This window comes from Pteropus vampyrus, unplaced genomic scaffold, assembly GCF_000151845.1.
Source record: "Pteropus vampyrus isolate Shadow unplaced genomic scaffold, Pvam_2.0 Scaffold60, whole genome shotgun sequence".
NCBI classification, from domain to species: domain Eukaryota; kingdom Metazoa; phylum Chordata; class Mammalia; order Chiroptera; family Pteropodidae; genus Pteropus; species Pteropus vampyrus.
This window is the reverse complement of record NW_011888841.1, coordinates 6,784,830-6,796,172: the sequence shown is the minus strand read 5'-3', so window position 1 is coordinate 6,796,172 and position 11,343 is coordinate 6,784,830.

Below are 11,343 nucleotides of genomic sequence, written 5' to 3'. Positions count from 1 at the left end.
TTATTATTATTATTATTATTTATATTCTCTTCTTTATTAGCTAAGGGGAATTAAATGCTCTTGTTTCTTCTTACATAGAAGTAGTGCCCCCCGTTATTAAAGCGAAGTTAACATTTTTAATAGAAACTTGGCACATCGAAAAGAACTAATCTGTTCAAGTGTTATATTTAAATAGAAGATCCAAATATACTTGTCTTTTGTTCTAGGTGAAAAACAATTGAACCTCCAGAAGAAGAAAAATCTGTTTTTAAACCTCATATTCAACTGAAAGAGTAATGAGCTTAACGTTGTAATAGTTACTGATATCTGTAACTTAAGAGTGGGGCTGACTCCAGATTTACTTTGAAAACTGCCCCTGTCGCCCCCTCTTAGTAGCTCTTTCTATCCTCCGTCCGCCGCCCCTTCCCCGACACAGGCTCTGAACGCTGTGTCACAGACATGACTGTCTGCAACCTTCCACTCCTGGCCTGGGAACCTTACTTAGCGGTCTACCTCTCAGGGTCTCAGAGAGATAAAGTTAGTTTTATTTATTAAACAAAGAAAATATGATTATAATATTTATATAAATAAGACAATGGAATTTTAAATATATTTATGGAATGCAGTTTTATATGTGAATGAAAGTATAGCTGTTATGGAAATGTCTTCGTGGACGAACAAAGAAAAATAAAAATTTCTCTGGAAATGGGATGTGTATTCAAGACTTTCAAATAGATTTTAATCTCATGTCTTAAAAACCTTAAAAAATGTGGATGAGTAACAATAACAAAATCAAAAGGAGTCTGAGCACATCTATTACTATATGAGAATAAGAAGGAGCAAACTCAAGTTTTGATATAAAGAAAGGACAGTACCGTCAAGTAATTGGAGTTGTGCATAGAAAAAGTTACCCAAGAGATATAAACAGATTTAAGTGAGGATAAAAATCAGCTACACAGATCTTAATAACTCTTATTGTCAATGAAAGCAGAATCCCAAAAGAGAGACTGGAAAGTCGAACAATTCATTGGCTGGCAATAGAAGAAAATAAAATGTGAAAACAGCTAGATAGGGACTTAGATGTTATTTTAAAGTTAATGCGCTGTGAAAAGGAGCAGAAAAATGAATGGAACCAGCATTGCTATAATAACCAAAGTTCAGAAAAGTGGGTAAGAAAATTCAATGCCTCTTTTTCATATTCTATACACAGAGGAAACAATCTGCCAAGAAATCTTTACAGTAGGTTTGACACAGATGACTTTAAAAATCAGATGAACTGGAAAACATCATTAGCGAAAAAAGAAAAAAAAAACATAATTATATAGAAGACTCATCCTTTTAAGTGAGAGAAGAAAAAAAAAATGACAACTTGGAAATATAGTGGGACCCTTTATAAATGTTGCTGGGGACATAGGCGATGCCTTCTTTTGAAATATATTGTTTCTCTTTCTGTAAATGTTTTTCTGTGTTTCAGGGGATCATGGTTTGATTATCTCCCTGCTTCATGCCCCCACTATATCTTCCTAAACTTTGCTTCCTCTGTTTACCAGCCATGAACCCCATTTACTATGTACCACACTCTCAAGATCATTTTATTTCTCTGGCTCCTACTTGGTTGAGGAATTTCAGAACCCCAGGCTTGAATTCTGTCTCTTACTTGCCCCACCATGAAAAACATATCCACCCCAGCCTTACCTCCAGGACTCCAGGTTCACCTGACAGGTGTACTTTCTGCTTTTTAATCTCAACAGCTCCATCCTCAACTTGATCTGATTCTTTTCCATCTTCAACAAAGACTTGGTCTGTAGATTTACCACGATGGTCTATTGTTCACCCCAGCTGGACCACACTTTAGAGAGGCCTCTCCCTGACTTTAGACACCCCACCTCTGCTTTCTTAGAGCATTTTCTTTAGAAAACTGAAAATTGTAAATCCTTTCTTTGCCCTTTCGAGATGCAAATCCTTTTAAAGCTTCTTGCCAGTCTTACAGCCTGGGGATGTCTTTTTCAAGGACCTGAGAGTCTCTTTGAGGTGTGATCTGAATGGAAGATAGGCCCTGCCTCTGAGTCTGTGGGAGGGTAGAAGACTAATTTGGGCTAGCGCCTTGCTCCAACTTGTAACACTCCTTCCCATCAGGAAGATATGGGAAAGGTGACTCTGGCTTTGAGTTAAGCCTGCGATCTAATGGCCTGTGATTTCCCCACCCCAGACTGTTCAAACTTCCCAGTCGTTTTTTTTTCCAGTGGAGTTGAATTCAGAGTTCTGTTCTCTCCTTCCTTTTTCAGCAGCCTTGAATAAAGTCATCCTTGCCTGTTTAACTCTGTCAAGTGCAACTTTTTTTTAACATTTTATCTCAACTTTTTCTAACATTTAAAAATGCTTCCTTTCTTCTGAGTCATCTTAAGACTTAAAAATACGCTTAGCTGTCCTATTCTCCCCCAACGTCCTTAAATTAGAGTCCTCTGGTTACCAACTTATTTCTTTGTTCCTCTCTCTTATCCGGATTTCTTCAATTATTAGTGCCCGCTCACTCCTCGCGTTTAATTTTCTCACCTACCATTTACCCCTTGAAGCACGTACAGTCTTCTAGCGAATATACACATGCACTACAAACTGTCAAATCTGATAAACACTTAGTTCTTACTTGCAATGTAAGTACTTACTTATTATTGCTGACGATGCTTCTGGAAATTTGTTCTTCTCTTGGCTTCTGTGACAGCATGCTCATTTGCCCTGGCTTGCTTCCTTCCTCCTTACCCATTGCTTCCTAACCTTTGTTGGATTCTGTTTCTCGGGCCATCACTTTACTGTTCTTAATCCTTTCATTCTTCTCATATTCCATGAGTACTCTTTCAAAGAGCCTACCTATAGTCATTAATGCTGGGAGCACCAGCAGCCCTTCTGACTTCCAAACTCAGATATCCAGCCATTCAGTGGACGCTTCCACTCGATTCTTAAACACGCTTCTCAGACACAACGTGCCCATCAGCTGATCTCCTCTTCCCCACATCAAGACGCTTTTCTCCCTTTGAATCCTATCTCCGAAGGTGGTACGGGGATTCATGTGCTTTCTCGAGTCCAAATTCTGTGGATCTTCTCCACACACCTTCTCCTGTACCCTACACATCTAAGTATTCAGCAGGTCTTGCTTCTACAAACCTCCTCCAAAAAAACAATCCCTTGCATTCCATCCTAGCACCACGTTAGCTAAGATGTTCATCTTTTGCATGATCTGTTTGCTACTAGGAAGTGTTATCTGTTCATGCGGTTTCGTCCCCACCCCGTCTCTACCCTCCACGATGTAACACAGCTGTCTCTCTAACATCTGTATCTGCCCTTCACTTTTCTTGGGTTCAGTTCTTTCAATGACTCCCAGTCCCTTGTGGAGTAGAGAGCACGTTCTTTAGAAGGTGGAGAGCACACCTGTGACACCTGGATCCTTTTCATTACTTAAGTTATACCAACCAACTTTCTTTTCCTCGCAGTTTAGCAATATTGAACTATTTGCTCTTTAAACTGACTGTTATTAACAGCTTGGTTTATTTCCTTACGCAAAGTCTGAAAATTCTTCCCCATTCTTTGTTACAACTCAGCTCAGATATTATCTCCACTGGGGCGTTTATGCCAAGCTACACCCCTCTCACAAGTGTGACGACGAAAATGAGAAGTTAAAGTTCAGGATGATGATTATACAGATGCTTTTTTTTTTTTTTTTTCCTTTGTTAGTCGGGAACATATGTAATGTAGCAGGGTTTGGTAAGGGCCCTTTTGAAACTCTTCCTATGCTGAAAAATAGTCATGGGATGAGAACATCGACATTCTGTCAGAAAACGTACTGTACCTTGTTATTTTCCTCAATATTTAAAAATGATCACACTATTTCATCCATTCCAACTAGAACCAATTTAATGAGAAAATATAGAAGCCTTCACTCTCTTGCCAAGGGGCAGATCAAGAAAGTTTTAATAAGATTTTTCAACAGTATACATTTTAGTTTTTGCCACACGATTTTTTTCAGATTGCCTCACCCTGTAAATTTTAACTTACCTTTTGGGATCAGCCAGGTTTTCCCTGGCTAGAGAATAGATAAGAGCAAGATAGTGAGTTTATACTAATTAGATCGTGTTGTGGGGTGACGGATGCTAATTAATTGAACTGAAAGCTGTGGTTACAGTCATTTATATACAATTCTGTGATGGTGCATGAAAACATACGTTAATAACATTGACTTAATATTTGCCATGCACCGGGTCTTCTTCTAAGCACTTCGCATGAATTAATGAACCTAATCCTCTCAGCATTCCTTTGAGACAGGTATTATTATTCCTTTTTTGCAACCAGGGAAACAGGAAAACCGGTCAAGGTCACAGAAGTAGAAAGTAGCAAGTGGCTTAGCTCCAAAGTCATGTTACTGGATTTTAAAACTCATACTAAATAAAATATAATGTTCTCATACTTTTAAAATTATACTTTCCTTTATACTATCTAATTATTCATAGCATGCTTGATATAAAAAAAAAATCTTTTCAATTTTGGGGACTCGAAAGATCTATCTTTCTACATGTTTTCTTTGATAGTACCTATTCTCATCTTCTGTTCCCATTACCCTTTCCTATTATTTCTGCTATAGCACTTCTCAAATGTTGCCTTTTATTAATGTCAGAATTCATTCGACTGCTTTAGTAATGCTTACTGTTTGCACTCATTCTTCTAAGACCTTTTGAAAATATCAACTTATTTAACCTTTATAATGCATCAATTGTTATATTTTTATTATTCCCATTTCACAGGTGAGAAAACGGAGGCAAAGAGAGGTTAAAGGATGTTTTCAAGGTCACAGAGCTGGTAAACGTTGAAACTGGGATTTGAACTCATGTATTTCACATAGGTTCCAGAGGACATGCTCCTCATTAGGCTGTGTTGCCTATGCTTATCAGCGTTAAAAATCCGTCTTTTATATTGGACGTAATCTCCTTGAGTAGAATGAAGTCTCTTGTTTGTAATTTTGATCTATTATCACATAGAAGAATTATTCAAAGAATGATACTGTTTAATTAAATTGTTCTCATTTTATACCTGGAAAACTAAGATATGGTGAAAATGAAAGGAAGCAGAGATTGGTGAATCTGACACTTCAACAGTTGCAAACTTTTTTCCAAAACATCAGGGCATTATCCAACATTCCCCCTGACAATTCTTCGGACTCCTCCCTGCAAAGGAATAGATAACCAAGCTACTCGTGCTCTTCGGGGTGATGCTGATTGCGATTCTGAAAAGACTCGCCAAATTTCACACTCTTAAGTTATCACTGAGATGAAACTGGAATAGGGACACTGATACCACGGTGATTGCTACTCCAGTAGCGACAGTTTACGATGATGTGGCCTTACCTTATGCCACACACTGTGTAAACTTCTTTGTGTTTGTCAAAGAATAGTCCCAATAGTTGTAGGAAAGCTGCTGATTTTATTTCCATTTTCTGTGTCAAGAAACGAAGACTTGGAAAAATTAAACAATGTTGGTTTCACAGGCTAGTAAGTTTTGCTAGCTGACAGGTGAAGGAGCCTAGCTCTTAATTCATTAGGGTTGTCTCTGGATTTGATTCTGGAGCCACGCTAAAGGTTGCCAAAAATCAACTTTTACTTTTATTGTTAAACTTTTATGTCAGCTCTCCGGAAGGAAAGCAATGAATCCACAAAGGAATGAGTGTTGGAAGGGGATGCAAAGAGCAATAAAAGAAAATGCTTTGCTGTTTGCTGAGCCCACAGTTTGTAAAATCTGTCCATGGAAGCTTAGGTTATTATATCTTGATATTCAGCCCAGCATCTATGGAAATCGTAACTAGTGCAAACAGCAGTTATAATTTAAAGAATTTAGAATGTAGTTTTTTCTTGTGTTAGAAACAGTATGGCCAGTGATTAGAAAATATTTTTTTTTTTTTTTTTTGGTCTGAGGACATGCCTTAAGATAGAAGAAGGTAATGAAGGAAACTAAAATAACAAGGTCAAGGGTAGCAAATGTATCCTCACTGCTGTCATAGAGAGAAAACGACAAGTGAGTAGCTGGCGGGAAGCCCAGGAGCCTGAGGTCGACACTCTAGCATTATTTCCTAGCGAGCCCAAAATGCTGACATGAATGGGAGGCCTCCCACAGGTGAGCAGAGGGTGCAGACCGCTCAGTGACAGTGGCCAACAGCGCGTCTGTGATCACTTACACTGTAGCAGGGTAACAAATCGGAAAGGGTGACAAGAGAGGAGAGGAGGAAAAATCAAAAGCTTCTGTTTGCTACATGGAGCTTGAGGGCCATAATGATTTTATGCTTTTTTTATTGTATTATTTAAAATTTTTATTTTCCTAAACCACCCTTGTCCCTCCAAGATACCATTCCTCACTCTCTGTTCATGATTTCAAAACTTCTGTTGCTTTCTCTACACCCAAGGTTAGACATTCTCGAAATAGATGACATTTCCACAGCTCTTCTTTTCAGTTTTCTCATATCTAGCTTTCATGGTGATGCCCACTACTGTTTTTCCCTGGGGCAGTAGCTTACGCTTGGGTAAACTACATCATCTAAACTTAGCTGTTTTGAGTCCCATGTTTTTAAACCCAAGCTTTCTGTTACTTGATAGTAGATGTTAATGACTTTATATATTATGCCTTGTGGGCAGTCCATTTGCATTTTAACTGGTGCTTTTTGAATGTGGGACTCCATAGAAGAAACTTGTAACATGTACAAGGAAAAAGACTTTTAGAGAATGTTTTTCCTTCAAACAACATTATTCTGATAGTGTTTGTCCAAGTCTCTTCTCTAAAAGGAGCCCCTGCCTCTATTACTATGTCTATTACTCTCACTAATTTATTGACACTCCAGGTATTCATTTAGCAAATATGCATTCCCTACCTACTAGGTGCCAGATTCTAAGCTGGGCATCAGTGTACCAAAAATAAAAAAGGACAGTCCCTGCCCTCAAGGAGGTCTAAGCTAAGAGTGGAAACTGACACAAAATTAAAAGTCTGTTGAAATATGATGGCAGAGATTAGCATAGGAGATTTCAGGAGCTTTAAAAAGGTCCCCGACACTGGTGACAGTGGGATAGGGAGCAGTAAAAAAAATGAGATAGTACTTCTGTATGACCTTATATCTAAATTGTGCAAGTATTGTCCTTATAGCTTCAAGTACAAGTTAACGTAATACGTAAGAGAAAGGGGAAGGGGGTAGAGAAAGGAAAGGGAATGTTAGTTGAAGAGGGGATGACATTGACAGAAAGAAAAAATCGAGGTGTGTGTAGAGCTGTGAGCACTTTCCCATAAATGGAGCATCTGGTTTGAATATGAGAGGGGCAGAGACAAAGCTGAACTGGTAATTATGGGCCAATCAGATCAAACTTCTTAAAGGAGAACTTTTCCCCTTATCCTTTTTTTCTAAGTTCCAAAATTTCTAAATTGAAAGATACATCTCAATATATAATAATGGATCTTCAAGGTATATATTGAGCAGTTCTTCATGTATTCACGGCCATGCAGTAATGGCTTGACTGCATAAATGACCTTTTTTCTCTCTGTCTTTGAATTTCTCTACCACCTTTATTCTTCTCTTATTTACTCTGAGATGATGACCTTCAGGAATAAATAGTGTCTCAAAAATTCAGAATTTAAACATTGAGTTCAAGGTTGGGTTTTTTTTTTTCCTTTCTCATTTAATCAGGGCTGTACCTAAATATATAGACCCTGTTTTAAAAATTGCACATGAATTCTCACATATCATATGTATAGAGCATGAAAAATATTACCTTAACCCACTTTCCTTCCTTCCAAAGATGCCGATGAGTAGGACAAGAGAGAGAGTGTCAGGTGAAAGTAATCAGGCACTCAGATGGGTTTCTCAAGAGTCACTGGCATTTCACTCACCTAAATCGGGTGTCAAAGGTGACATCTGTCCTAAGGAATCTCTTATAGGCATATACCACAAAACTAATAGCGATATGGTCTTGAGCAAGACATTTAAGCTCTAGGGACTTCAAGTTTTTCCTTTATAAAATGAAGGAAATATAAGTACATATAGAATAATGCACCACCCTGTTTACAAGTGTCTAGTCTATTCAAGAGAGTACATACATGCACATTTCATATTATAATTCTAATTCATTTATAAAAGCCTAAAATACACTATTGAAGTTACATTTTTTCTTTTTAATGATCTGCATTTTAAAACATTATAATATTAATTTAACTGAATTTAAAAATAACTAGTTTAACCATAGTACTTAGAGGAAGATCTACACGCAATATTTTTTTCTATTTTTTAAAAAGAGTACTTTACCACTGGGCATATACTACACAAAAGCGCACTAATAAGACTGGGAGACTTAGGAGCTTTGCTTAGTACATAAGAATAGACACAGAAGGGCAGCTAAAATGGGAAGGCAAAGAAGAAGAAACCATATGAGAGAACAGAAACGAGATCCAGAAATAATGGAGTCAAAAAATCTAATAGTTGCAGAATTCAAAACTCTTGTTATAAAGATGTTCGGTGAACTTAAGGGAAGTGTAGATGAATTCAGTGAGAACTTTAACAAAGAGATGAAAAACAAAAATGGAAACGAAAACTATAAAAGGGATCCAGTCAGAAATGAGGAACACATTATCTGAGATGAAGAGTATATTAGATGGAATAAACAGTGGATAAAGAAAAATATCCGTGTCATAAGGGTACCTGAAAGAAAACAGAACATTGAGGAGCTATTTGAAGAAATAATGATGGAAAACTTCCCTCACCTGGTGAAAGAAATAGACATACAACTCCAGGAAGCTCAGATTCCAAAAGAAGATGAACCCAAAGAGACCCATACCAAGACACATTATAATTAAAATGCAAAGGTTAAATACAAAGAGCCAATCAAGAGAAAATCAGTTACAGGGAGCACCCATAAGACTGGCAGCTGATTTTTCAAACCATTCGGGACAGAAGGGTTTGGCACAAAATATCCGACATGATGAAAACCTAGGATCTACAACCAAGAATACTTTATCCAGCAAAGCTATCATTTAGAGTCGAAGGACAGATAAAGAGCTTTCCAGACAAAAATAAGCTAAAGGAATTTATCAATATTAAGCCAATATTACAGGAAATATTGGAGGGGCTTCTTTAAGAAGAAAAAAAACGTTTCAAAAACAGGAATAAAGAATGGTAATAACGACATTCCTATCAACAAGTACCTCAAATGGAAAAGAATTAAATGCTCCAGTCAAAAAATAGGGTGGCTGAATGGATAAGAACACAAGACCCTTAGATATGCTGCCTACAAGAGACTCACTTCAGGTTAAAAGACACACAGACTGAAAGGCGAGGGATGGAGAAAGATATTGCCTTGATGGACCTAGAGGGCATTGCACTGAATGAAGTAAGTCAGAGAGAGAAAGACAGATATCACGTGATTTCATGTGCATGTGGAATCTAAAGATTTAACTGAAATACTCTTGGAAAATAACATTTATATGTTTATTCACATAAAATAATAATTATGGACACTTTTCTGGTTTCTTCTGTTCATTTTGGCAAAGAAAGGAATTTAAGTTCATCCTCATAAATTTCCTTTGGGTCTTAACATATAATTTCTGTCAAGACATTTTGATAGATGGCAGTTTGGAAAGATTAAGCGATTCATCTAATGTGACAGGATGAAATCCCTATGCAGAACTGAGAATGGGATTCACATCACAATGGTAATCATTAAGAGATCTCTATATTTTATTTTAAAATAAATTTCAGTTTTCCTACAGAATTAAAGCTTTTGTCGTAAGCCACTTGTTGAATATGGGTTGTTTAGTTCATGCTTGGATCCACCTTCCATACTTTTCAAACTCTCATTCTCTTTCTTCAGTCATTTAAAATGCACTAACCTTCATTATAATGTTTTCTGAATATATACATGGTAGATATTTGTTGCTGACCAAGTGCTATCTTTGTACTGAGAAAAGCCTTTCCCTAAGACAAGATTTCAGGCTCCTCCTTCACACACATTCCGCTTCTGTCTGTCTAACTCAATCCTGATAAAACATGCTGTTAGTACATTTGACTATTCCCAATTCTTTCGCCTTTGAAGCCTCAGAATGATGTCTTATCCACTACTATGCCATCAGCTCCTGGATAGACCTGGACATATACTAAATGCCAAATAAATATTTGTTGAACATCTCCAAAATATGGAAAAAACAATGAAAGTAACAAAGTGTTTCACTAAGTGTATTATTAAGCGATAACCCAATTTAACATATTGTTTAATTTTAAACATTTTAAGATTTTTAATTCTAATCCATTAATATATGCATTTTTAATCTAGCTTTAGTACCTGCTATTTATGTTTATATATATTGCTATAGAACTAAAATGTAACCAGATTCCAACTAGAATGTTTTAGTCCTTTCAATTAGTAGTAAAAATTTATTATAAACAGTATTTATCTACATAAATCTTAAATGTTAACAGTTGTACAGATTAAGTTGAATGGAGTTTATTTAAGCAATTTAATATTATTTAAAATTATTTTTCCCAAATATTTGATAGTACAAGCAGAACTCTGATGAACAAGGCTATGAATTAATTGTCTTTTTCAGGGCATTTGGCACCTAGTTGGTGCTAAATACATTTGTCCAATGCATTAATGAATGATGAAAAGTAAAAATTCTTACCTTCCTTGATTTGGATAGCACTGAACTAAAATCATATTCCAACTATTTAATAAACATGTGTGAAAAACTCCTGAAAATATTTAATTAGATTTTCATGGTAAGGTATTTGTGAAATCTCACAGGAACCAGAAAAGCAGTAAAAAAGATGATCTAATTGTAAATTTCTTTAATCATATGTTCACATTTTATTAAAAAGAAAATAAAAACAGACTTTATATAATTTAGAGAGATTTAGGTTTCTATGTAGCCCCTAGGTTAGCAAAAGAAAAGTTAAAGGTAGGTGGTGCTTTTTAGATGTGTAGCCATGATGATAATTGATTTTTTTCTCTTTCTACTGGGTTAGTTAGTAGCTAGTGGAAAAATGTTCTCAACATCAGTAATGCTAACCTCTAATTTGAGAATAAGGACCTTTCTTGACCCATTTAATATCTTGGATTAGTTTAAAGCACATAATTGTTTAATTATTCAAATAAAATTTTATTTTGGACTGAATAGGTGTCCTACTTGCCTAAAACTGTTCATTTACTCATTCAAAGGTAGTTAAGGAACACTTATGTTGTGTCAGACCCCCAGCTCTGCTTACCGAAGCTATACCTATCCCCTGAGGAATTTAGATGGCATCAACGGTGTATTGCATTTGGGAAAATATGTAAAATTAGCATGCTTGACAGTAAT